This window comes from Bos grunniens, chromosome 5 (assembly GCF_055505025.1).
Source record: "Bos grunniens cultivar Pamir isolate PY7600 chromosome 5, Bosgru_T2T1.0, whole genome shotgun sequence".
NCBI classification, from domain to species: domain Eukaryota; kingdom Metazoa; phylum Chordata; class Mammalia; order Artiodactyla; family Bovidae; genus Bos; species Bos grunniens.
In genome coordinates, this window is record NC_141169.1 from 88,324,178 (window position 1) to 88,349,352 (window position 25,175).

General features: G+C 40.4%; 1 long non-coding RNA gene across 2 annotated transcripts in view; it reads right to left on the minus strand.

The window, feature by feature from the left end:
- LOC147372572 (uncharacterized) overlaps positions 1-25,175 on the minus strand; it is a 225,846-nt gene that overhangs the window by 98,101 nt on the left and 102,570 nt on the right. The window contains exon 4 of one of the 2 annotated variants that reach the window (XR_015164884.1): positions 1,823-2,464. The exons of the other annotated variant lie outside the window; for it this stretch is intronic. This is a non-coding gene — a long non-coding RNA (uncharacterized LOC147372572). Of the gene's footprint in view, positions 1-1,822; positions 2,465-25,175 lie in introns of those variants that run through there. 2 annotated transcript variants of the gene reach the window in all.

Genomic DNA, 25,175 nt, shown 5'->3' on the forward strand with positions numbered 1-25,175 from the left:
TTGTCCCAGGTGTAGCAAGCCAGATGCTGAGACACCAAGGCTTGCAGGAAAAAGAGTGTTTATTCCTAACGCAGCCAAGTGAGGAGACAGGAGAACAAATCTCAAATCCATCTCCCCAAGGGTGAGAGGCTTGAGATATTTATGGGATAAAGCTGAGGTGTGGCGAGCATGGGAAAAGGTAATTGGAATAAGAAAGAGATAAGTGCCGTTCTCTGCAGGTGCAATAAACCACAGGCTTCTTTGTAGGACACCTGTTCAGAAAATGGTGGTATGAGCATGCTTTGACGGTAAGGTTTTTGGTCCTGTGATGTCAAAAGGTCAAAAGCAGACACTCGTGCATACCGAGTTAGAGGGTTAGTGGTCTTTACCAGTCTTCACCAGCTCAAGCTCAAACTGGACATAGCTGATTCCCAATTCCTAAAGAAACAACTTGGGTAAAACACTTTATTGTTTAAGCTACATGATTCTTATAGCTTAAACAATGTAAGTCTTTTGTAGCAACAATTTAAGTGATAGGGGAAGGCAGGTTAGGCGGCCTCCAGTGGCTTGGTGGTTAAGAATTTACCAGCCAGTGCAGGAGATTCAATTCCCGGGTTGGAAAGATGCCTTGGAGGAGGAAATAGCAACCTACTCCAGTATTACTGCTTGGGAAATCCAAAGATCCTGTGGAGAAGTAAATGGCAACCCACTCCAATATTCTTGCCTGGGAAACCACATGGACAAAGGAACCTGGCGGGCTCCAGTTCACGGGGTTGCAGAGTTGGACAAGACTGAGCACAAGTGAAGGCAGGTTACAGGTGTAACGGAGCTAAATAATGATTACCCTATTTGCTCTCTTCCCACTGCCAGAGGTGCTACCACATATAGTCAATACTGTCACTGTTACAGTTAACTCAGAAGCCCTTTCCTTTTTCTTAAACCCAGAGGAGTTGAGTCTTTGCAACATAAGGGATTCGTACTAATAACTTGGAAGAAGATACTGCCCATGCACTTCCATACATTAACATGAGGGATGAAGCTTCCCCAATATGCCGCTCGAGGGCTGTGATGAAGAGTAACCATCCCAGCCTCAACACCTCTGCCAGCACCCAGGGCTGCAGGGGTACGGTGCCTTCCCTGTATGAATACAGATCCTAGAATGGAAATGAACACAACTGGAAAAGGAAAGAAGGGAAAAACTCCAGAAGGCCCAAACAAAAATACCCTGTACATTCAAGGAATTAAGAATGTCTTTCCCAATGTTCTACAGCAGTTTCCCTTCCCTAACAAACAGTCAGATTTTATCTCTGTATGTGGATTATTCTTAAACTGGCAAATTTAACATCTCTTTTTTGAGGTCCAAGCTACAGTATTCACATTTACTCTTTGATTTTGACATGAAAGCCCATAAATGATCTGAGGGAGTGACCATTACCTTTTTGAAATGAGAACTTTGGGTCAGAGCAGTCAACTAGCTCACCCATGGCCCCATTTCTTAGCAGAAGAAACCATATAAGAAGTGAATTCTGCAGAATCCTATGCCATTTCTCTTCCTACTAAATCATGGCATGGCTACTCACTCCTCCCCCATCATAGCTAGAACTACTGTAAAATACTATTGTTTTGTATTTACATAGTGATATATAAAGCAAGAGAACATGACATAATTATTTTTTAAAGTGAAGAGTAATGAAGGCTTGCTTTCTTTCTGAAATCCTCCTGATTCAATAATAAACCACTGAAGTATATAGATGAGACCTCCGTTATATAGGAAAATAACATTCCTGAAATACTCTATGAGGACATGTGCTTTAAGTTACATTTTTTATTAATAATGCCCTAATAGAAACTAATCATTCTATTCCATCTCATCAGAGGCAATGGCATAGCAGAGTTCGTGAGCATAGTTTAAAGTGTAAACTGATAAGATTAGTCATTTAGCATACTGGTTTAATAGACTTGACGAGTCACCAGTGTAGCACTGAGCAAGTTTCTGAGCAAAGATGAGTTAGAATAGGGAACAACAATTAATATTGATTTAAGTCTAGGGAGAAAATTAAGAAAAAAATTGTCATTTACATCAACATGTGTTCAGAACATAGAAGCAGTTACTACACAGTCACTGGAATGATGGCTGCATGGACCCCATAAAGAAGAGAGGCTACTGAGAGAGGTCAGCATGTAGGTCTTAGATTTCAATTATGTCTCAGTAACACTGTCATTTTATACTGAGTGGAGGGCATTGGCTTGAAATTACTACTAGGTTAAAGTTTAATTCTAATACAAGAAAAATTTTCCTGGAATTAACAAACTGTCCAGTTTGAGCACTGATTTCTAAGACAGTTTCCTTCTGTGACACCACATTCAAAGATCCATAAAGCTGCCTTTTTTTGGATTTATTTCACATTCCTCCAGCAGATCCTACAGTGTTCAAAAGGAGCGACAGCCAGAATTGGCACAGTGGTTTCCGATATTTTCCTTGTATCTGAGGAGAAACAGGTTGTAAAGGACTAATCAAATGCTGTTCTCACTGGAGCAGGAGCCGGAGATGCAGAGAAGGCAGGCATTTCTCGCCAGTCTCCAACTCCCCCTCCACCAGCCCTCATGCACCTGCAGTGATCCCCCAAACCCCAGAGGTTACAGTCAACATGGAGAGAATCCAATTAATATTTGTGAGTAGACAAAGAGAAATCTTCATATAAGAGCCACCTAGACTCATGCTCTTTAGTGGGGAAAAAAAATCATTAGGATAATTGACTAATATATGACAAGCTGCAGCTGGTTCACCTCCTGCTGGATCCAGGGTTTGCACCGTGTGGAGAGAAACCCCAGAACTCATTCAAATATGTCACTCATCCCTCATGTGACAGCTTTCGCTAAACAGTTGAGGTAGAGAGGCTCTGAATGGTGCTTTTATTTTTTTCCATCAAGTTATTCTGTATTTGCAAAATCAAATTATTTCCAAATGAATGGATTTTAACTTTTTATGAAAAGTCATGGAGGACTAAGGCCTGGAAGGCATGTAACTTCCCTGGAATTAGTCTGATGACTGACAGGGTGTCATCCAACCCTTTTCACACCTGTTTAGATATGCTGTGAGCTCCTGGGACTAGAAAGGCCACGGGTGTGGAGGCAAGCTCAGGGTATGGAGAGCTGATGGAGAAGGCAAGACTGTTATGGCTTTTAAAGGCATGGAGCTATGCACATTAAGAGTGTTAGTTGCTCAGTCATGTCCTACTCTTTGTGACCCCATGAACTACGGCCCACCAGGCTCCTCTGTCCATGGAATTCTCCAGGCAAGAATACCAGAATGGATTTCCATTTCCTTCTCCATAGGATCTTCCTTACCCAGGGATCAAATCCATGTCTTCTGCATTGGCAGGCGGATTCTTTGCTGTCTGAGCCACCAGGGATAATAAAAAAGAAGCAAGAAGAGTGACCCTGGGGAAGAGGAGACCCTGTGTGTGTTCAGCTTAAATACCAAAGATTGCTCATGCTCCACTGAGACCTAAAATTTGGAAAATTAAATGCATTCATGGAGGAAGAATGAAAAAATAATTCCACCGTGCATGACTAGGAGGGAAGAACTGGATGTGGAGATGATCTCAGCAGGGTGCGATCTAGCATGCCTTCCTAAGACAAGACTAATGCTGGGAAAGATTGAAGGCAGAAGGAGCAGGGGGTGACAGAGGATGAGATGGTTGGATGGCATCACCGACTCAATGGACCTGAGTTTGAACAAGCTCCAGGAGATAGTGAAGGACAGGGAAGCCTGGTTTGCCGCAGTCCATGGGGTTGCAAAGAGTTGGACACAACTGAGTGACTGAACAACAACATAAACTGCACTGGAAGAACTAACTAGCCCTGTCCTTACAGCAGTGAAAACTTCTAAAATGTGCAATCCATCAGAGACCAATACTTCTTTAAAATAAATGTGAAAGGAATTATTGGAAAAGCAATCACATGCTTAGCTGTGGCGGCAATGCCAGACTGTTGTAAAAGTATGAAATGTTTGTTCTTCACTTCTCTGCTGCCCTCATTTCAGACCAGTAACATGTAGTTCAAAAGTGGACACCAGTCTGTGGACCACACTTTCCAAAGCAGTAGCTTACTTCACAGAACCTGATCCCTAAGGATGACACAGCAATGCATCCTTCAGCTTGGCAGACGTAAGTGTCTGTGGGATGACTTTTCAAAGGCAGGAATTCTGAGTCTCAGCTCCCCCAGAAAAGCCAGGGTACTGGCAACAGAGATATAACCTTAAAGTCAGGGGAGGTGGGTGACACAGAAGATGAAGACAAGTAGGAATTTGTTAAAACAAAAATTATACCACAAAAAATAATCTAGTGACCCAAAGATGCCTCTAGAAAAGGGGTCCCTAACCTCTGGGATCTAATGCCTAATGATCTGAGGTGGAGCTAATGTAATCATAATGGAAATAAAGAACACAATAAATGTATTTCTCTTGAATCATCTCCAAACAATCCCCTCTCTAAGTTGGTCCATGGAAAAATTGTCTTCCATGAAACTTGTCCTTGGTGCCAAAAAGGTTGGAGACCACTGCTTTAGAGGAGGTACAGAGAGATGACAAGATGCATAAATCATAGGTGAGTTAAGACAAGAGTGCATATAACATCAATTATAGAGGCAGGAGGCAGATGGCCCCTGAAATTGCCTGGGTGGTGAGTGGTGGTTTTGTCCAATATCTACCCTGAAGCCACAGGCTGAGCCCCTCGACTCAGAGCAGAGCTGCTCAAGGCTGTAGTGAAATGAGGACGCCACTGTTAATAACTGCCAGGAGGCTGGGAAGAAGGCTCCACTCATCACATTTCCCCAAGAAGTTACCCATCACTGCCCTGTTGTCTATTTTCCTGATGGCTGGAGTCACATGTTGTCTCTACATTTTACTTATGTGTTTTGGAAGCTTCGCAGCTTTTCCGTTTATTAAATCTTCTTTCTGTCTCTTCCCAGAAGCTCCTCTTTAAAAACACATAAACAGTTCAATGTGCAAATTAGCTGTGGTTGATTTATAGTTCATTCTGGAAGAGCAGCTTTTAAAAAGACAGAAGGAATTAAGCTGAGAGTTAGGTTTGAGATATACACGCCTCCCTCAGTTTGAATTAGATGTGTTTAATGGGAACATGGACACTAGGGCTGTGGGCAGTGGATAAAATCTATTGGCCCTGCTGATTCTAAACATTCCAGCTGTGAGGGGAATTCATTTTGGAATACATAAAGTGAATGAGCCTGGACAGGCTTTGAAGCACTGTTAAAAAAGACCTGGCCTTTCCCCCCACTTCATGAGGCCACCAGGTATCTCTTCTGTGGAAACAGTGCTCTTTCTCAAAGAGAAGCTCAAATCCCAAAGCCCTTCATCGTAGCCATTGGTGGAAAGTAATTTTGAAATTTTCATTGTAGTTCCTGGTGAGGACCGACATTCCTTCCAAACTTTGATCGATGGGGTTTCCTGTGTGGTTAGCAAGGTGATATTCCCACAACCCCTCTTGAGGAAGCTTTAGCCCCAGATGGACAATTAAATGTGCTGGAAGGATTCTCAGAATTCAAAAAGTCGAGAGATGGACAGGGTCTACATTGAGCCCTCATCTACATTGTTTTATGTGGTATTAGAAAAACCACGAAAGCACACAAAGTTTAAACAGAATTTTGTTTGGAGAGAAGAAATCAGGCTGGAGACGAGAAGGTGAAGGGAATGTCAATAAAGCATCTTCAAAGAAAACTTTCAGTAATTCACCTTTGATTAGAGTAAAAACACTTCAACTGCTATGCAGGAGGATCTGTTTTATTTTTTAAAGTTTCAAAACTATTTTAGAAGACACAATCAGTGTCTATAAGAAAAAAATCTGCTTCTAGAAAAGGATCTTGGTTTCATATCTTTCTTTTATTATTTTATTTATTTTTAACTGTGCTGGGTCTACATTGCTGCAGTTTTTTTCTCTAGTTGTGGTGAGTGGGGGCTACTCTCTAGTTGCGGTGCTCCAGCTTCTCATTGCCGTGACTTCTCTTATTGTGAAGCATGGGCTCTAGGGTGCATGGGCTTCAGTAGTTGTGGGTCCCGGGCTCTAGAGCACAGGCTCAATAGTTGCGGCAAACAGGCCTAGTTGCTCCATAGCACGTGGTATCTTCTCAGATCAGGAATCGAATCCATGTTCGGCAGGCAGATTCCTTACCACTGAACCACCAGGGAAGCCCTTACATATCTTTAATTCAGAAGAATTTCCCCAGAGGATAATACCCCTGGTTCACACTATTCAGGATCCTGAGTTTGATAGTGACTGTCAGGGAGATGTCTAAAGGAGCTTAGATGAGCTGTTTGAGATCACCCTGGAAGGGCTGACTGGTCCCAGCTTCTCCATGGAGCTTCAGTCATCAAGACAAGTATGCACACCCTACTGGACTCCATTACCATCTGTTGGTGTTTTGAAAACTTACAAGACTGCTTTCTGCTTTGAGTAGTAATTCTGATTATTACCTGTTTACTTTTTAAATGTTTTTAAGATTCAATGTGCTCAGTCGCTAAGTCATGTCCAGCTCTTCTCAACCCAATGGACTGTAGCCCACCAGGCTCCTCTGCCCGTGGGATTTCTCAGGCAAGAACACTGGAGTGGGTTGCCATTTCCTTCTCCAGTAGATTTTCCCCACCCAGGCATTGAACCTGCATCTCTTGCATCTTCTGCATTGGCAGGTGGTTCTTTACCACTAGCGCCACCTGGAAAGTCCCAGATTTAATAAACAAATTTTACCATATGCATCCCTTTTCAGAATTTTCTAGATAGACACCATGTATGTTTAAAACCTCCAACTCTCTAAGATTTTTTTAAGAGTTTTTCATTTCTCCACACATGGCATCTGTCTTCACGTTGTAGTTGCGCTTTTATGGAACTTTTCTGGTTACAGTATTAACATATAAAAATCTACAGTTTTACATCGGGATATCTCTTATTAGCTGAATCCTTTTGAGCAATTCTGCTTTTACAAAATTGAGAACCCCCTCACACTGCACCAGGTCCCCGTTTCCTATAAACAATCTAATCCCCCTCCTGAGTACTTTACACTTCTGTGTGTAACAGAACACACACACACACACACACATACACCACTGCCCTGCATGCAGCAGTTTCATATATTCTATCCCTTTTAATCCTGAAACATTACCATCAGGCATATTTTACCATCCTCATTTTATAGTCAAAAACACTAAAGCTGTAAGAGATAAAGCAAACTAACCAAGACTATAAGACTTGTAAAAAGTATTGCTGTGCTGTGCTTAGTTCCTCAGTCGTGTCCAACTCTTTGCGACCCCATGGACTGTAGCCCACCAGGCTCTTCTGTCCGTGGGATTCTCCAGGCAAGAATACTGGAGTGGGTTGCCATGCCCTCCTCCAGGGGATCTTCCCAACCCAGCAATCGAACCAGGGTCTCCTGCATTGCATGCAGATTCTTTACCAGCTGAGCTACCAGGGAAGCCCAGTAAAGGGTATAGTCACAATGTTAAACCAGGTCTTCAGGTCTCTTCATTTAACTTTCTTTCCTTTATGACATGGGGAAACATGGAGAGTTTAATCAATAATTGTAGAAAGATATCCTGTCATCACTAACCAGATCAAGAAATATTAATAGAATACTGCCAGGAACTCAGGGAAGCAGTTCACGTGACCTCCAATGATCACTCTCTTTTCTCTCTAAAGGTAGCTTCCACCTGGATTCCCAGATTGATGATTTTCTTTAGAGTTTTATCAAAACCGAATGCATCCCTAAAAAACATAGTTGTGTTGTCTGTTGAAATTTACAAGAATTGAATCATACAGAATGAATTATTTTAAGTCCTGCTTTTCTTTCCTGTGTGAGTGAGTGAAAGTCACTCAGTTGTGTCTGACTCTTTGTGATCCCATGGACTATAGCCCACTAGGCTTCTCTGTTCATGGAATTCTCCAGGCAAGAATACTGGATGGGTAGCCTTTCCCTTCTCCAGGGAATCTTCCAACCCAGGTCTCCCTCATTGCAGGCAGATTCTTCACAGTCTGAGCCACTGGGAAGTCCTGCTTTTCTTTCTAAATGTGTATACACGCTGCTTCCTATGGCTATACTCCCTTCATTGGTATTGTTGTGTGATATTCCACTCTATGCAAGGTTGATGTTCAGAAACATGTCTGTCAATTGCAGTTATTTTCAGTCAGTGTCATTCTAACTGGGTCCACTTCTATTCTGACTGTTAGTACCAAAGTCATAAGAGTTTGAACTTCACTCTAACTGTATGTATATATCACAATACACTTATTCCATTCTACTGTTGAGAGACAGCTATCTCTCAGTTTTATATGAATATTTACTATTATTTATTGCTGTTAAAAGGAGGCTTAAAAGGAAATACCTCACTCATCAGAGAACCCTTTTTTCTACCCATATATAGTTTACGTATAAAGTTCAAAATTTTGGAATGTGCATTTATACAAGTGTGAAACCACCAGAATTATAATTCCAGAATATTTTTGATCATCCTCAAGAGAAGCCTTCTACCTAGTAGCATTCACTTCTCACTCTCCCTTGCCAACCTGAGAGCAAGAAATCTACTTTCATGGATCTGCCTATCTGGGAATTTCACATAAATGGCATCATATACTATGTGGTCTTTTGTGACTAATTTGTTTGATTTAGCACATTTCAGTGTTCATCCATGTCATGGCATATATTAGTATTCCATTACTTTTTATGACTGAATAATAATCCATTGACTGGATATACCACATTTTGTTCTTACATTCAATAGAGACAGGCATGTGGGTTGTTTTTGATTTCGGGATATTATAAAAAATGCTGCTATGAACATTTATATACAAGTTTACATTTCTCTTGGATAGATATCTAGAAGTAGAATTCCTGGGTCATATTCCTGGTGACTGTTTAACACTTTGATGACTTCCAACTGTTTATCAAAATGGATATACCCTTTTTTACATGCCCACCAACAACATATAAGGATTTCAAGTTCTCTACATACTTGGCAGCACTTGTTGTTGTTGTTTTTATTATTATTATAGCCATTTTAGCAAATGTGAAACGGTATCTCATTGTGATTTTGAAATTTGCATTTCTCTAATGATTGCTTCCTCAGCGGTCAAGGCAAAGAAATAGAGGAAAACAACAGAATGGGAAAGACTAGAGATCTCTTCAAGAAAATTAGAGATACCAAGGGAACATTTCATGCAAAGATGGGCCCGATAAATGACAGAAATGGTATGGACCTAACAGAAGCAGAAGATATTAAGAAGAGGTGGCAAGAATACACAGAAGAACTATACAAAAAAGATCTTCACAACCAAGATAATCATGATGGTGTGATCACTAACCTAGAGCCAGACATCCTGGAATATGAAGTCAAGTGGGCATAAGGAAGCATCACTACGGACAAAGCTAGTGGAGATGATGGAATTCCAGTTGAGCTATTTCAAATCCTGAAAGATGATGCTGTGAAAGTGCTGCACTCAATAGGCCAGCAAATTTGAAACACTCAGCAGTGGCCACAGGACTGGAAAAGGTCAGTTTTCATTCCAATCCCAAAGAAAGGCAATGCCAAAGAATGCTCAAACTACCACACTATTGCACTCATCTCACATGCTAGTAAAGTAATGCTCAAAATTCTCCAAGCCAGGCTTCAGCAATACGTGAACTGTGAACTTCCAGATGTTCAATTTGGTTTTAGAAAAGGAAGAGGAACCAGAGATCAAATTGCCAACATCTGCTGGATCATGGAAAAAGCAACAGAGTTCCAGAAAAACATCTATTTCTGTTTTATTGACTATACCAAAGCCTTTGACTGTGTGGATCACAATAAACTGTGGAAAATTCTGAAAGAGATGGGCATACCAGACCACCTGACCTGCCTCTTGAGACCTATATGCAGGTCAGGAAGCAACAGTTAGAACTGGACATGGAACAACAGACTGGTTCCAAATAGGAAAAGGAGTTTGTCGAGGCTGTACATTGTGACCCTACTTATTTAACTTATATGCAGAGTACATCATGAGAAACACTGGGTTGGATGAAACACAAGCTGGAATCAAGACTGCCAGGAGAAATATCAATAACCTCAGATATGCAGATGACACCACCCTTATGGCAGAAAGTGAAGAGGAACTAAAAAGCCTCTTGATGAAAGTGAAAGTGGAGAGTGAAAAAGTTGGCTTAAAGCTCAACATTCAGAAAACGAAGATCATGGCCTCTGGTCCCATCACTTCATGGGAAATAGATGGGGAAACAGTGGAAACAGTGTCAGACTTTATTTTTTTGGTCTCCAAAATCACTGCAGATGTGACTGCAGCCATGAAATTAAAAGACGCTTACTCCTTGGAAAGAAAGTTACGACCAACCTAGGCAGCATATTCAAAAGCAGAGACATTACTTTGCCAACAAAGGTCCATCTAGTCACGGCTATGGTTTTTTCAGTAGTCATGTATGGATGTGAGAGTTGGACTGTGAAAAAGCTGAGCACCGAAGAATTGATGCTTTTGAACTGTGGTGTTGAAGAAGACTCTTGAGAGTCCCTTGGACTGCAAGGAGATCCAATCAGTTCATTCTAAAGGAGATCAGTCCTGGGTGTTCTTTGGAAGGAATGATACTAAAGCTGAAACTCCAATACTTTGGCCACCTCATGCAAAGAGTTGACTCATTGGAAAAGACTCTGATCCTGGGAGGGATTGGGGGCAGGAGAAAAAGGGGACGACAGAGAATGACATGGCTGGATGGCATCACCGACTCGATGGACGTGAGTTTGAGTGAACTCCGGGAGATGGTGGTGGACAGGGAGGCCTGGCATGCTGCAGTTCATGGGGTCTCAAGGAGTCAGACATGACTGAGCAATTGAACTTAACTGAATGATTAACATGTCAAGCATCTTTTTGTGAGCTTATTGGCCACTTATACCTTTTTGGAGAAAGGTCTGTTCAAATTATTTCCCATTTTAGGCTTTTATTTGTCTTTTGATTATGGAGTTAAAAAACAAAAAGCAGAGATATTACTGACAAAGGTCCATATAGTCAGAACTATGGCTTTTTCAGTAGTCATATAAGGATGTGAGGATGGGATCATAAAGAAAGGTGAACTTGGAAGAATTGATGCTTTTGAACTGTGGTGTTGGAGAAGACTCTTGAGAGTTCCTTGGACTTCAAGGAGATCAAACCAGTCAATCCTAAAGGAAATCAGTCTTGAATATTCATTGGAAGGACTGATGCTGAAGCTGAAGCTCCAATACTCTGGCCACCCGCTGCAAAGAGCTGATTCATTGGAAAAGACCCTGATGGACATGAGTTTGAGTAAGCTCTGGGAGATGGTGATGGACAGGGAAGCCTGGCGTGCTGCAGTCCATGGGGTCGCAAAGAGTCAGACATGACTGACTGAGCTGAACTGAAAAGAGTTCCTTATTCTGAATAAAAGTCTATTATCACATACATGATATATGGATTGTCTTTTGTTTTCTTAATAATGTTCCATAAAGCACAAAAGTTTTTAACTTTGATAAAGTCAGAATCTGCAGGGTTTTTATTATCATTAGTGTTTTTGGTGTTATATCTGAGAAATTATTACCTAGTTCAAAATTATGAAGATTCACTCTGTGTTTTTGTCTAAGAGCTTTGTTGTTTTAGGTCTTATTGAGGTCTGTGACCCATTTTGAATTAATTTTTAAGTATGGTGTGAAGTAGGAGTCCAAATTCATTACTTTGCACGTAGATATCTAGTTTTCCCCAGAACCATTTGTTGAAAAGACTATTCTTTCCCCATTGAATTACATCAACCTTTTCTAAAATATTATGCAATGGTAAAGTTAAAAGTCAATAAAAATACTGTTTATGAGTATTATTTGTTCTGTAAAACAACTATAAAAATATAATATGTAGGTAGCATATATATCATGTTTTAATAGAATAAATAAACAAATAGATTTGTACTATATAAACTAAGATGATGACAGAGGCATGCTGGTTAGAGATGCTATTTCCTGTGATTGGGGCAGGTGGTAGTACTATTGAAAAACCATCAGAAATACTAAAATAAAAATTTATTTTCAAAGCAAGAGGACCATATCAGATCACAGAGAAAATGGAAGACATAAACAAATGGGGGGAAGACAAGACCCCGACCTTTAGTGAGAGTTTAACAGTCAGAATTGGTAGACCAAGACATCACTTCCTAAGTCAGGCTATATTCAATTGAGGTGATACAAACTTTAAATACGCCAACCCAAATGGATGAGGCTTTCTGATTATGCTCTATTGGCACTCCTAATGGTCTGCTCACTTACCTCTAAGCCCAGGAAAACTGTACAGGTTTGTAATATTAGCTATTAGAATCTGAATCCTTTAAGCCACAAACCAGCTGAAAGAGGCATAAGCTCCCACCCATACTACAGCTTCCTTTATTTAAACAAATAGAACTGGGGAGAGGAACTGATGATCTTTTAAAGACTTCTTTTGTCCCTGTTCCTTAAGTAGACTTGGTACAAAGCTCTTGCTAAATTGAAAAAAAAAAAAAAAAAACTTTAATTAGGATTTTTGAAACCCAAATACAAAATAATCCCTAAGAGCATGATATCATTATTGTCTCCATTAAAATTCATCAGCCACTTGTGGATCCATTTATCCAGTCCTTAAGGTCTCTCTGTCATCTCTCTCCATCTTCTTGGCTCTTGTTTTACAGCTTCTGCAAACATGAAGACTTCATGACTTTGAGACCCCAGTAAGGATTTTCATTAGGAATTATCCTACCAAGGTCTAGTGGTTAAGAAACTGCCTTGCAGTGCAGGGGATGTGGGTTCCATCCCTGATCAGGGAACTGAAATCCCACATACCGCAGGGCAACTAAGCCCGTGGGCCACAACTACCGAGCCTGTCGGCCCTACAGCCTTGTGTTCTGCAGTAAGAGAAGCCATTGCAATGAGAAGTCCAAGCACTGCAATGAGAAGCTGGGCACCGCAATGAAGAGTAGCTTCCACTGGCCGCAATGAGAAAAAGCCTGCAGGCAGCAAGGAAGACCCAGTGCAGCCAAAAGTAAATAACTAAATAAAAAAAAATTTTAAGTAATAATAAAATTTCTTTTAAAAAAAGACAGAACTGGACTAGAATGAGGAACCAAACTAAGAATAGGGGGAGGATGGTGTGTAACACAGCAAGTGTCCAAAAGCATGAAAACAATTCCCTCTTTCATTGTTGTCTTTGGAAGGAGTGCTTTGTTCAGTTTCTCTTTAATGGTCCCCTTAAATAGACCTCAAATAGACAACATGTTTTTACTTCATGCTGTAGTATCCCCAAGTGTCTGTAGTATATTTTGCAGATCACACAACTGTAGGTCCAGAGTCTCCTCTCAGACTCTGATGATTCAAAGCAAGGATGACAGTTGGAATTTCTGTCAAAATGGCAGGCTGGAGGGAAAATAAGTTGGAGTCATGGAGACATTTACTTCCTCAAAAATCATTCTGTTTAAAGGAAAGAACACCGTAGAACTGCATCTTTGGACTTCCCTGGTAGTCCAGTGGTTGAGAATCTACCTGCCAATGCAGGAGACATGTGTTCAATCCCTAGTCCAGGAAGATTCTTCATGCCACAGAGTAACAAAGCCTGTGAGCTGCCTCTATTGAGCTGGCACACCCTGTGAGCTGCCTCTATTGAGCTGGCACACCCAAGAGCCCCTCTCTGCAACAAGAGAAGCCACCACAGTGAGAAGTCTGAGCGCCACGAGTAGAGAGTGGCCCTGCTTGCCACAACTAGAGAAAACCCACAATGAAGACCCAGTGCAGTTTAAAAAAACAAATTAATTAATTAAAAAATTGCATCTCCCCCATGTTCTCACAGATACCATGAGAAAATTCACTGAACCTCAGATTACTTGGGTTCTGAGTAACATGGAAATAAGAAGAAAATATACATCAAGATTTGCTGTGAAGCTCAACGAGAAGAAATATACACAAGAGCTCTGTAAACCATAAATATTATAAATAATTGATTTGATTATGTGTACACCCTCTGATGCTGGGAAGGATTGGGGGCAGGAGGAGAAGGGGATGACAGAGAATGAGATGGCTGGATGGCATCACTGACTCGATGGACGTGAGTCTGAGTGAACTCTGGGAGTTGGTGATGGACAGGGAGGCCTGGTTGCTGCGATTCATGGGGTCACAAAGAGTCGGACACGACTGAGCGACTGAACTGAACTGAACACTCCCTGTTAGGTCTGAGCACAAGACAGATAGGCTGCTCCATTCCTCTTCATTCAGAATTCCTGTACACTCCTGCCTGAATGAAGCTTCATACTTCCTAGTTGTTCTGCAAACCACCAAGAAAAAGATGAAGAAAAGGAAGAAAATAATTTGATGAATGCCAAGAACATCCCCAAAGTGAACGGCCATTCTCTTCAAACAAGGTGAAAACAACATTTGACTACTCAAAGCTCTAGGAAATCTCTGTCTTTAGGGAAAGATGAGTTAGCTGTGAAGTATCTGCCCTGGCAACAGATTCATGAATCACAATTACCTGTTTCTTTTGGATATCCGGTCTGCTAATTACCCACCAAAGTTGAGACTAGACAGCTGTTACCTGACATCATTTGGTATCCGATATGGAATGCTTTTGGCAGAGAACTGGTTTCTCTTTTCCCAACAGGAAAATGGAAAATAAACTGGAAGACTTTACTAATAATTAGTAAAACATTAAAAAAAAAACAAAAACCACAGAGCTCTAGATATTTGAATCTTGTGTTAACTGTTGAGAGTTCAATCACTGGGTTATGGGAAAATGCTACTATCCAAGTGATGATCTGATGAAAGTAGATTAAAAATGGGAACACAGATCAGTGAGGACTAGGAATGCTTGCAGGTTAAAAGAATAACTCGTGTGTTTTAACAAAATCTGTATTTAATTTTGGCTTGTATTATGAGAGGAGACATCTGGAACTTGGGTGTTGGTGTTGAAATTACCAGTAGCATCTGTTCATCCTTAGTTTTACCCCTTAAATCAGAGGAAAACTACATCGTATTACAGATCTCAGGGTAAAATAGTAGCATGAAAATATGGCATGCTCCATTAAATCTGCAAGTGTAAAATAATGCTGTAATAACTTTCTAATTTTAGTTTTATGTTCTATTCCTAGCCACTAATTAAAATATGATTAATAAATGTTTTCATTTTCTATATAATTCATCATTTATGATTTATGTAAGTATCAAATATAAAAGCTAAATTTTCTATTTCTGTTTTTACTCAAGTAATTAACTAGGAAATGCTAAGTAACTTGGAGGTATGAGTCAGCAAACACCCAATAGGCTGTGTAGAAATCAGCCAGTCTAATTCTTTTTCGGCTTTCCAGGTTGCTCAGTGGTAAAGAATCTGCCAGCCAATGCAGGAGATGTAGGAGATGAGGGTTCAGTCCCTGGTTTGGGACGATCCCCTGGAGAAGAAAATGGCAACCCACTCCAGTATTCTTGCCTGGAAAATTCCATGGACAAAGGAGCCTGGTGGGCTGCACTCCATGAGACTAAAAAGAGTGAGACATGACTGACTGAGCACAATTTTTTTTTAATCCTAAAAATATTTAGCATAATTAACTCAGATAAACCACCTATAGCAAAAGGGAAGTGGGAGAGTATATGAAACAGTTATGAAAGAATACTCAAGGTACATGCCAGTTATGAAACTTCACTTATCATTAGTGGAAAATACTGGTTTTCCTTAACAGAAAAGGGGAGTCTTTCCCATGGATGTCAAAACAACCAGTTGATTTAGGCCCTAAGAGTTAATCCTTTGCATGAAAAAATAAACAGACTTTTGGTTGTAGTAGCTTATCAACAGAAAGACAACTGAATAAAGACAAAATAGAAGATGCAACAGTAATAGTGTTCCAGCAACTGTACACAAACTAGCAAAATGACTAAAACATCAAAATAAGGTTTTCTGTGTGATTCTTCCTCCCTCCCTCCTTTCTTTCCTTCCTCCACCCTTCCTCCTTCCTTTTCTTCTTTCCTGTCTTCTTTTTCTCCTTTTTTCCTAATTTTTCTTCATTTAACTGCTTTCTTTCCTCCTTCTAGTTTTGACATTTTTAAATTTAATTTTACAGGTTTTTTTTTTTTAATTTCAAGGAACAGTTTCCAACTAAGTTCTTTAGTATTTAAATAGTCCTTCTCTCCTGGCTGAAGATGGTGGAGGAATATGACAGGGAGACCACTTTCTCCCCCACAAATTTATCAAAAGATCATTTGAATGCTGAGCAGCTTCCACAAAACAACTTCCGAACACTGGCGGAGGACACCAGGCACCCAAAAAGGTAGCCCATTCTCTTCGAAAGGAGGTAGGACAAAATATAAAAGACAAAAGAGTTAGGGATGGAGACCCATCCTGGGGAGAGTGTCCATGAACAAGGAGAAGTTTCCAAACAGCAGGAAATCCTCTCACCGGTGGGTCTGTGGGGAGTTTTGGAATCTCAGAGGGCAACATAACTGGGAGAGAAAAAAAAAAAAACACAGAATACTCACCTACCTGCAACTGCCAGCAGAGAAGTAGCCCAGATGCTTCTGTCTGCCACCAGAGAGTGGGGCTAGACAGGGAGGTGTGTAGACAGGGAGGTGTGTAGACAGGGAGGTGTGAGCTGCATAATCAGTGCTTAGGGTAAGGACCAGGCCCCAATGCCCTGAGGATAATCTGAGGGAGCTAACATGAGATAGCAACCCAAACTGTGGTATCACCAGAGAGAGAGAAAAAAAGAGAGAATCTTCCTGTAAAAGGCTCTAATGCACAGCCTGGCCCGCTAACAGAAAAAAGGATTGAGCGAATACCAAAGGAGAGCTAGCTGGCTGTGTATAGGCCCCTCCCCCACTCCCTGCCCGAGCTGGAGCCAGAGCTAGAAGACAAGAGGCTGCTGCAATCTTGACCTGAGACCGGCATCTTACACCAAACTGTGAGCAGGCTCGCAATTGCTAACCACATCTTCCTGGGATCCTGGATGGTTGACATCTGCCAGGAAGGTCACAGCCTGAGATCAACTCCCCAGAGGAGACACAGCACACCTGAGGTGGTGCTCCCGTGGTGCAGCTGGGAAACAGAGCACCTGGGACCAGGAAGGTGATTAAGAGGCATGGCCCACCTGGGGCAGTGCTCTTGCCAAGCACCCGGTCACCTGAGCTGCTAGGACCTGGGAAGGGCATAAAACACACGCCCAACCAAGTCTGTGCTCTTTCAGATTACCCGAAAACCTCAGTGGCTTAGACCTGGGAAGTGCACCCTGAAGACTGAGCAGTGTAGACCCAGGAAGCACACACCACCTTGAGCTGGGGCAAACCCAGTGTGGTCCATACACTGCAAGCATTCCCCAAACAAACCAGCGATATTTGTTTGCAGTGTCCCTCCCTCCCCACAAGATAACTGAACAAGTGAGCCTAAATAAGTGACCACCTTCACCCCCTTGAGTCAGGGTGGAAAATAGACACTGAAGACACTTGAAAAAAGAGGAAGCCAAAATGAAGAAAAGGGAACTGTTCTGGAAGTGACAGGCGCAACAGATTAAAACCCTGTAGTTAACATTCACCCCACTCCAGTACTCGCCTGGAAAATCCCATGGATGGAGGAGCCTGGTGGGCTGCAGTCCATGGGGTCGCTAAGAGTCAGACACAACTGAGAGACTTCACTTTCACTTTTCACTTTCATGCATTGGAGAAGGAACTGGCAACCCACTCCAGGGTTCTTGCCTGGAGAATCCCAGGGACAGGGGAGCCTGGTGGGCTGCCGTCTATGGGGTCGCACAGAGTCAGACACGACTGAAGCGACTTAGCAGCAGCAGCAGCAGTTAACATTGACTAAGCATTGGAGGGGGCCTATATACCTTGAGAACAAGTACAAGCTGGAATGAGGAACTAACTGAAACTGAACTGACCCCACACTTCCCACAAGAGCTCCAGAGAAATCCCTAGATATATATTTACTGTTATCACTCTTTAATTTTTTTTAAATTTAAGTTCTTTCAGTTCAGTTCAGTTCAGTCGCTCAGTCGTGTCTGACTCTTTGCGACCCCATGAATCACAGCACGCCAGGCCTCCCTGTCTATCACCAGCTCCAGGAGTTCACTCAGACTCATGTCCATCAAGCCAGTGATGCCATCCAGCCATCTCATCCTCTGCCGTCCCCTTCTCCTCCTGCCCCCAATCCCTCCCAGCATCAGAGTCTTTTCCAATGAGTCAACTCTTCGTATGAGGTGGCCAAAGTACTGGAGTTTCAGCTTTAGCATCATTCCTTCCAAAGAAATCCCAGGGCTGATCTCCTTCAGAATGGACTGGTTGGATCTCCTTGCAGTCCAAGGGACTCTCAAGAGTCCTCTCCAACACCACAGTTCAAAAGCATCAATTCTTTGGCGCTCAGCCTTCTTCACAGTCCAACTCTCACATCCATACATGACCACAGGAAAAACCATAGCCTTGACTAGACAGGTCTTTGTTGGCAAAGTAATGTCTCTGCTTATGAATATGCTGTCTACGTTGGTCATACATTCCTTCCAAGGAGTAAGCGTCTTTTAATTTCATGGCTGAAATCACCAACTGCAGTGATTTCAGAGACCAAAAAAATAAAGTCTGACACTGTTTCCACTGTTTCCCCATCTATTTCCCATGAAGTGATGGGACCAGAGGCCATGATCTTCGTTTTCTGACTGTTGAGCTTTAAGCCAGCTTTTTCACTCTCCACTTTCACTTTCATCAAGAGGCTTTTTAGTTCCTCTTCACTTTCTGCCATAAGGGTGGTGTCATCTGCATATCTGAGGTTATTGATATTTCTCCCAGCAATCTTGATTCCAGCTTGTGTTTCCCAGTCCAGTGTTTCTCATGATGTACTCTACATATAAGTTAAATAAGCAGGGTGACAATATACAGCCTTGACATACTCCTTTTCCTATTTGGAACCAGTCTTTTCCATGTCCAGTTCTAACTGTTGCTTCCTGACCTGCATACAGGTTTCTCAAGAGGCAGGTCAGGTGGTCTGGTATGCCCATCTCTTTCAGAATTTTCCACAGTTTATTGTGATCCACACAGTCAAAGGCTTTGACATAGTCAATAAAGCAGAAATAGATGTTTTTCTGGAACTCTCTTGCTTTTTCCATGATCCAGCAGATGTTGGCAATTTGATCTCTGGTTCCTCTGCCTTTTCTAAAACCAGCTTGAACATCTGGAAGTTCACGGTTTACATATTGCTGAAGCCTGGCTTGGAGAATTTTGAGCATTACTTTACTAGCATGTGAGATGAGTGCAATAGTGCGGTAGTTTGAGCGTTCTTTGGCATTGCCTTTCTTTGGGACTGGAATGAACACTGAGCTTTTCCAGTCCTGTGGCCACTGCTGAGTTTTCCAAATTTCCTGGCATATTAAGTTCTTTATTACTCCTTTAATTTTCATTTTTATAACCTACTATTGTCTTGCCAAAAAAAAGACTCTATATTAAAGCAAATTTCATATGTATATTTTGCATAATTTTTGTGATTGATTTTTTTTGTATTTTTAATATTATATTTTTGAGAGTCTAAACTCTATTCTAAATTTTTAGTCTTTGCTTTTTGGTATTTGTTATCAATTTTTTACTTTTAAGAATCTAATCTTCAGTATCCAAATTTCACTTAGGGGTGTGATTACTGGCTTGATCTCTCTCTCCCCTTTTGACTATCCCTTTTCTCCCCCAGGTCACCTCTATCTCCTCCCTCCCCCTTCTCTTCTCTACTTAACTCTGTGAATCTCTCTGGATGTTCTGGGCTGTGGAGAACATTTAGGGAACTGATTACTGGCTAGATTGGTTTCTCCCCTTTTGACTTCCCCTCTTCTCCTCCTGGTCACCTCTATCTCCCTCCTCCCCCTTCTCTTTTCTATGTAACTCTGTGAATCTTTCTGGGTGCTCCAGACTGTGGAGCACACTTAGGGAATTGATTACTGACTAGATTGTTTTCTCCCCCTTTGACTCCCCCTCTTCTCCTTCTGGTCAGCTCTATCTCCCTCCTCCCCCTTCTCTTCTCCATGTAACTCTGTGAAGCTCTCTGGGTGTCCTTCGCTGTGGAGAATTATTTCACCGTTAACCTAGATGTTTTATCATCTGTACTGTATTGATGGAGAATTCTTGAGGCTACTGTAAGAATCAGACTGAAAGCCAGAGGCAGAAGGCTTAACTCCAGAACTTCAGAACATCAGAGAACTCCTGATTCCAGGAAACATTAATGGACAAGAGCTCACCCAAAGCCTCTATACCTACACTGAAATCAAACTCCACCCAAGAGCCAACAAGTTCCAGAGCAAGATATACCATGCTAATTCTCCAGCAAAGCAGGAACACAGCCCTGAGTATTAAAATATAGGCTTCCCAAAGCCATGTCAAACCCATAGACACCCCAAAACACACTACTGGACACTTCATTGCACTTCAGAGAGAAGCAATCCAGCTCTAACCACCAGAACACAGACACAAGTTCCCCTAACCACGTAACCTTGACAAGCCACTAGTCCAACCTCACCCACAGGGAGCAGGCTCCACAGTAAAGAGGAACCATGAACTTTCAGCCTCCAGAAAGAGTACCCCAAACACAGCAATCTAAACAAAATGAAAAGGCAGAGAAATATTCAGCAGGTAAAGGAACATGATAAATGCCCACCTAACCAAACAAAAGAGGAGGAGATAGGGAGTCTACCTGAAAAAAGAATTCAGAATAATGATAGTAGAGATGATCCAAAATCTTGAAAACAAAATGGAGTTACAGATAAATAGACTAGACACAATTATTAAGAAGATGCAAGAAGTGTTTAATAAGGACCTAGAAGAAATAAAGAAGAGCAGTCAATAATGAATAATGCAACAACTGAGATCAAAAGCACTCTGGAGGGACCCAACAGTAGAATAACTGAAGCAGAAGACACGATAAGTGAGGTAGAAGATAGAATGGTGGGAAAAAATGAAGCAGAGAGGAGAAAAGAAAAATTAAAAGAAATAAGGACAACTTCAGAGACCTCTGGGGCAATGTTAAACATCCAAAGATTCGAATCATAGGAGTCCCAGAAGAAGAAGACAAAAAGAAAGGGCATGAGAAAATACTTGAGGAGATAATAGTTGAAAACTTGCCCTAAAATGGGGAAGGAAATAGCCACCCAAGTCCAAAAAACCCAGAGAGTCCCAAACAGGATAAACCCAAGGCAAAACACCCCAAGACACATATTAATCAAACTAATGAAGATCAAGCACAAAGAGCAATTATTAAAAGTAGCAAGGTAAAAGCAACAAATAACATACAAGGGGATTCAGATAACAGCTGATCTTTCAATAGAAACTCTTCAGGCCAGAAGAGAATGGCAGGACATACTTAAAGTGATGAAAGAGAAAACCCTATAACCCAGATTACTATACCCAGCAGGGATCTCATTCAAATATAAAGGAGAAATTGAAAGCTTTACAGATGAGCAAAAGCTGAGAGAATTCAGCACCACCAAACCAGCTCTTCAACAAATGCTAAAGGATCTTCTCTAGACAGGAGACACAGAAAAGGTTTATAAACTTGAACCCAAAACAACAAAGTAAATGGCAATGGGATCATACTTATCAATAGTTACCTTAAATGTAAATGGGTTGAATGCCCCAACCAAAAGACAAAGACTGCTTGAATGGATACAAAAACAAGACCCTTATATATGCTGTCTAAAAGAGACCCACCTCAAACCAAGGGACACATACAGACTGAAAGTGAACGGCTGGAAAAAGATATTTCACACAAATGAAGACCAAAAGAAAGCAGGAGTAGCAATATTCATATCAGATAAAAGAGACTTTGAAATAAAGACTGTGAAAAGAGACAAAGAAGGATACTACATAATGATCAAAGGATCAATCCAAGAAGATATAACAATTATAAATATATATACACCCAATATAGGAACATGTCAATACATAAGACAAATGCTAACAAGTATGAAAGGGGAAATTAACAGTAACACAATAATAGTAGGAGACTTTAATACACCACTCACACCTATGGATTAGATAAATCAAACACAAAAATTAGCAAGAAAACACAAACTTTAAATGATACAATAGATCAGTTAGACCTAATTGATATCTATAGGACATTTCACCCCAAAACAGTGAATTTCACCTTTTTCTCAATTGCACACAGAACATTCTCCAGGATAGATCACATCCGGGGTCATAAACTTAGCCTTGGTAAGTTCAAAAAACAAAAATGAAATAATTTCAAGCATCTTTTCTGATCACAATGTGGTAAGATTATATGTCAACTACAGGAAAAAAAAAAACGATTAAAAATACAAACATATGGAGACTAAACAACACACTTCTGAATAACCAACAAATCATGGAAGAAAGCAAAAAAGAAATCAAAATATGCATAGAAACAAATGAAAATGAAAACATGACAACCCAAAACCTATGGAATTCAGTAAAAGCAGTACTAAGGGGAAGGTTCATAGCAATACAAGCTTACTTCAAGAAACAAGAGAAAAATCAAATAAATAACCTAACTTTACACCTAAAGCAACTAGAAAAAGAAGAAATGAAGAACCCAGGGTTAGTAGAAGGAAAGAAATCATCAAAACTAGAGCAGAAATAAATGAAAAAGAAACAAGACTATAGCAAAAGTCAATAAAACTAAAAGTTGGTTCTTTGAGAAGATAAATAGACAAGCCATTAGCCAGACTCATCAAGAAAAAGAGGGAGAAGAATCAAATCAACAAAATTAGAAATGAAAATGGAGATATCACAAAAGACAACATAGAAACACAAAGGATCATAAGAGACTACTATCAGCAACTATATCCCAATAAAATGGACAACTTGAAAGAAATGGACGAACTCTTAGAAAAGTATAACCTTCCAAAACTGAACCAGGAAGAAATAGAAAATATTAACAGGCCTAACACAAGCATGGAAATCAAAACTGTAATAAAAAATCTTCCAACAAGCAAAAGCCCAGGACCAGATGGCTTCACAGGAGAATTCTACAAAAAAATTTAGAGAAGAGCTAACACCTACCCTACTCAAACTCTTCCAGAAAATTGCAGAGGAAGGTAAACTCCCAAACTCATTCTATGAAGCCACCATCACCCTAATACCAAAACCAGACAAAGATGCCACACAAAAAAGAAAGCTACAGGCCAATATCACTGATGAATTTCCACATAGAGGAAAAAATCCTCAACAAAATTCTAGCAAACAGAATCTGACAATATATTAAAATGATCAAACATCATGACCAAGTAGGCTTTATCCCAGAGATGCAAGAATTCTTCAATATTTGCAAATCAATCAATGTGATACACCATAATAACAAATTGAAAGATAAAAACCATATGATTATCTTAATAGATGCAGAGAAAGCCTTTCACAAAATTCAACACCAATTTATAATAAAAGAAAAAATCCAGAAAGCAGGCATTGAAGGAACATATCTCAACATAATAAAAGCCATATATGGGCTTCCCTGATAGCTCAGTTGGTAAAGAATCTGCCTGCAATGCAGGAAATCCTATTTTGATCGCTGGGTTGGGAAGATGCCCTGGAGAAGGGATAGGCTACCCACTCCAGTATTCTGGCCTGGAGAATTCACAAAGAGTTGGACGCAACTGAGCGACTTTTACTTTCACATGATAAACCCACAGCAAACCTGTGGATTTGGTTTAATTTTTCACCATTATCTCAATGGTGAAAAACTGAAAGCATTTCACCTAAAGTCAGAAACAAGACAAGGGTGCCCACTCTCACCACTACTATTCAACATAGTTTTGGAAGTTTTAGCCACAGAAATCAGAGAGGAAAAAGAAACAAAAGGAATCCAGATTGGAAAAGAAGAAGTAAAACTCTCACTGTTTGCAGGTGTCATGATCCTCTACATAAAAAACCCTAAAGACACCACCAGAAAATTACTAGAACTAATCAATGAATATAGTAAAGTTGCAGGATATAAAATTAATACATAGAAATCCCATGCATTCCTATACATTAACAATGAGAAAACAGAAAGAGAAATTAAGGAAATAATCCCATTCACCATTGCGAAGAAAAGAATAAGATACTTAGGTATAAATCTCCCTTAAGAAACAAAAGACCTGTATATAGAAAATTATAAAACACTGATGAAAGAAATCAAAGATGACACAAATAGATGGAGAAATATACCATGTTCATGGGTCGGAAGAATCAATGTAGTGAAAATGAGTATAGTACCCAAAGCAATCTATAGATTCAATGCAATCCCTATCAAGCTACCAATGGTATTTTTCACAGAACTAGAAAAAATAATTTCACAATTTGTACAGAAATACAAAAAACCTTGAATAGCCAAAGCAATCTTGGGAAAGATGAATGGAACTGGAGGAATCAACCTACCTGACATCAGACTCTACTACAAAGCTACAGTCATCAAGACAGTATGGTACTGGCACAAAGACAGAAATATAGATAAATGGAACAAAATAGAAAGCCCAGAGATATATCCATGCCCCTATGGACACCTTATCTTTGACAAAGGAGGCAAAAATATCAATGGAGAAAAGACAATCTCTTTAACAAGCGGTGCTGGGAAAACTGGTCAACCACCTGTATAAGGATGAAACTAGAACACTTTCCAACACCATACACAAAAATAAACTCAAAATGGATTAAAGATCTAAATGTAAGACCAGAAACTATAAAACTCCTAGAGGAAAACATAGGCAAAACACTCTGACATAAATCACAGCAAGATCCTCTATGACCCACCTCCCAGAATATTGGAAATAAAAGCAAAAATAAACAAATGGGACCTAGTTAAACTTAAAAACTTTTGCACAACAAAGGAAACTATAAGCAAGGTGAAAAGACAGCCTTCAGAATGGGAGAAAATAATAGCAAATGAAGCAACAGACAAACAACTAATCTCAAAAATATATAAGCAACTCCTATAGTTCAATTCCAGAAAAATAAATGACCCAATCAAAAAATGGGCCAAAGAACTAAACAGACATTTCTCCAAAGAAGACATACAGATGGCTAACAAACATATAAAAAGATGCTCAACATCAACTTTGAGAAATGCAAATCAAAACCACAATGAGATACCATCACGCACCAGTCAGAATGGCTGCTATCAAAAAGTCTATGAACAATAAATGCTGGAAAAGGTGTGGAGAAAAGGGAA